The sequence below is a fragment of the Rhea americana genome, unplaced genomic scaffold (assembly GCF_003343005.1).
Source record: "Rhea americana isolate MKP2758 unplaced genomic scaffold, rheAme1 scaffold_4, whole genome shotgun sequence".
In the NCBI taxonomy this organism is placed as follows: domain Eukaryota; kingdom Metazoa; phylum Chordata; class Aves; order Rheiformes; family Rheidae; genus Rhea; species Rhea americana.
This window is the reverse complement of record NW_028186534.1, coordinates 8,995,205-8,999,192: the sequence shown is the minus strand read 5'-3', so window position 1 is coordinate 8,999,192 and position 3,988 is coordinate 8,995,205.

The following is a 3,988-nucleotide window of genomic DNA, read 5'->3' as shown; positions in this document are numbered from 1 at the left end:
AAGAAAGAAAGATCTTATCTCCTCTATCTTGTTTGACAAGTGATCTCAATGTGAAAACTTCTTCAGACCGAGTAGAGTAGCCAAAAGCAGGAAATGGATTTTGCACAATGTTAGGACTCCAGTAGGTATCCATTAGGACAGTCACAGCACGTAACTTCATAGAAATGTCTTCTGTAGAATAGTGGTAAGATTTATTCTCTAAGTGGCTACCTTCTAYAGTAGCTAAATCAACTGGCTATGCACATGCAATGGTTGCTTTTCATTTTGCTTCTCTCAAAACATACAGCAACACTTATATTGTGACTGCAATTTCGGTAGTGCTACTTACTCAGATTCACCTTTCAGTATGATCTAATCAAAAATCTTTATTCTCTGATACAAAATGTGTTTTAAATAACAATCTTTCAAGTCTGAGCCCCTGTAAAACATCTTGTACTAGTGAAATTACTAATAGCAAGTGCCAGTTCTATGTCAGTCCTAACAGCACAGAAAAGAACATGATGTGAAGGAAAATAGAGCAGGTTTTTGCCACCTAATTTTTTTGTTTATAAAACAAGCAAGTGCTTGTGAAAAAGATAACTATGATTTCATAGTTGTTCAACTTAAAACCAATTGTCATTTAAGCCTCTACTATTATTTCATCACACTCCCAGAAAAATATATACAGGTATACAGCCACTGTGKCAAAAAATGGATGACTGATAAGTTTTCATGTTTTGCTGTGGAGAATATGTATCCAATACAGTAAGACTTTTGCTTATGAAATTCTGAAAGCTTCACCCATAGCTCCTGTTTAAAACTGGGCCTATTACCAAAGAACTAGTTTATCTACAAACAACAGTCAAAAGGCAGGATGACTTCAGTTATCTGAAAAAACTTAGCTAAGGGTGAATTGATATGTCACTTTGCTGATGTGACCTTACACCACCAAAAGCTTTATGAAAGATCACACCAAATAAAACTTAGATTGAAGCACAAAACACATCTAAATACACCCTTATCCCACTTTCAAATTTTGGCTAAAAATAAACAGTGTAGCTTTATGTTTAGAAACATCCCATTCTSCTCTGATTTGTATAGAAGTGCAGGCCTAAGAGATACGTACAGAATTTCAATTGTCTTGACTTTTACTGTATTTCTGAAGTGATTTCATTTTGTTTTGATACATTTCTCCAGTGTGTGCACTGAGTTTACTAACACTGTCCTGACCTTGGAGATAGTGTGATATTTTGCAGTGTGCAGTGACATTTATGTGCCCAAGTTGGCTCCAATAAATAGGTTAATTTCCACAATTTAAATGCCAGGTTTGAAACACTACAAAGCAATTTAATAATTCTGCACTGCCCTTTTATATTCACAGTTGGGGCAGTTGACTGGGCAGTCCTCTGGCAGTTGAAAATTTGAAACTGCTACACAATTTTTTGAGCTATAAAAAGTAAAGTTTTGAGAAAAAATAGGTTTATAGTTTCACATATTCTTGAATATAAGCAATTAGTGGAGTTATGTTAGAGGAAGCAGTTCGAATTTTAGACAATATATCTTACACACCCCAAATTAGGCTCTATCAAAGTATCTCCTGAAGTAAATATACCTTATATGATGGAAAGTATAGTACTAATCATAACCTTTACTGTTGGTACAGAGTTAATATTCAGACATTAGGCATAAGCTTCAAAAATGTCTTAACTGTAGATGGAGAATAAAAAGCTTATTTTGATTTTTCAAAATCAAACCATGACTCATAGATTTGAATTTTACTTCATACAAACATCTTCTGGATATTAGGTGCCAGCTTTGGTTCTTTTATGTAACACTTCAAAAATAAAAYAAAAACAGTGGTTTTGAAGCTTTCTTTTTCATTTAGCCTTGCTACACTGGTTCTTGATTTCATATAATTTTGTTGCTACTAAGTTACAGATAAATCTTTACTATATCTGTTTAAATTGGACAAGAATAAAGGATCTATACCTGACCTTAAAATAACTTGAAGAACCACGTGATAAAATACAGAGCTACAAACCCAGCAATAACAAGAAAGCACCTTGATTTAAAACACTGTTTTTACAATTATCTTGTTTGTTCAATGAACAGCTTAACATGTTATAGTTAGTAGTTAAATTACAATTCAGTTTAAATTTCCAGAGTCTGATTCCAAGTTATTCTTTATTCTGTTTTTTAAGTAATGTGTCTGAAGTTACTTCTGCTGTGTATTCTCATTCTTGGGTAATTTTTCCAAAGGATATGAGTCACTTCTCTGTTATTTGTAAAGAATATGGAAAAAGTAAAATATTATTTTGTGGGCATTTGGACCTTTTTTTTTTTTTTTTTTTTTTTTTTTTTTTAAGTCAGATGTCTATCATTGTGAGTCATTTCTTGGGAATAAAGAAAGAAAGAACAAACACCAGCAGGCAAACTACTGCTATGAAAGCTAGGATTTATTGCTGACTCAGGAAGTAGATATTGATAGCTGCAGAATACAACAGAGATCTTGCAGCAACATTAAAGAGGAAAGTCTTTCCTCTTTAAGTAAAGGAGTAATAAGGAACTGCCTGTGTTGATTTGCTGGAGACTATAATTTTTTAAAAAGTTTTTATAGTTTAAACATGTTAGCTAATATGACTATAAAACCTGCGAATAGTTCCTACAACTAAATGAGCTACAACTTCTGAATTTGTGAAAGTCCTGCCAAGTCTTTGGGTAGGTAACAAACTATGAGAATACTCTACAGCACTGAGGTATTGACACCAATAGCTCCCAGTGCAACCCCTTACTGTTAACAGGTATGTCTAATGTAATACGTAGCTTGCAATACTGCAATGCTGAGAGCATGAGAGAACTAGTACTTCTGATTTCAGAAATAATTGAGTTATAGTCATCAGCTTTGTGTCATATCATCCATTTCACCTAAACAGATATTCATGTTCTTAGCTGTCAATGCATCATCCTTATCTCCACTTGCTTTGCTAACATCATAGAAATGAGTCTCTATAATCTTCTTTACTAATGACCAGGGGAAATAAGTGCCTATTGTATATGAAAATTCCTGGATTCCTCATCATTGTCCGGAGGCACCAATTTATGTAGATTTGTCTGAGACTGAGAAACAAGACCGATCCCATACTTATTCTGCTGATATTTTGATTGACTTTAATGAAACCTTCAGTGTTTACCTGCTACTAGGGACTTCGTTTGTACAGTACTGAAAAGTATTTATTTTTAAGCATCTCCATATTATATTGCAGTGAGCTACATGGTATGATGCTGATATGTCTGATAAACAGGATATGGGCAAGATTTCATAGGCTTGCTAGATACAAATGCCATGTGGCAGATCTTTCAATCAAAGAGTGGATAGCCTGATAAACCTCAAGGATGCTTGGTAGCTTACTCCAGAAGCCACTGGCATTGTTAGTGTCTTTTTTTGATTCCTACACAAATATTTGTGAAATGAGCTTGCCGTTAGAAGTGATTTGACAAAATACATTGTATTTTTAGGTAAAATATGTATTAAATAATGTATGAATGTGGATGTATTTAGAAGTTTTCAATGCAAGAAAATACCTGTAGCAGGCCAACTTAGGCTTTTTTTCTTTTGAATCAACTTTGTTGTGAAGAATTCAACAGCCAGTTTCTGAGTCTTTCAGCAATTCTGATGGGTATAAACATTTCTGATATATTCCTAGCAATCTAAATACCTTGTATCATATTTTTACATATAGAAACATGCTTAGAAGCTTGCGAGCTGACCATTTAATTGAACAATCAAAAAACTTTTGATACCAAAACTGATTTTGAGAACAACTTCTCAGCATTTTGCTAAACAGCATCTGTGTGCTTTATTTATATTGATCAAGCAGCTCCACTGGGATCTACCCAATTACACATCTGTGTAATTACCCAAACTACCTGTCAAGCACGCACAATGCAAAAGACAACATATTTAATAATTATGACTTAACTATAGTTATTCACCTTTTTTTTTTCAAGT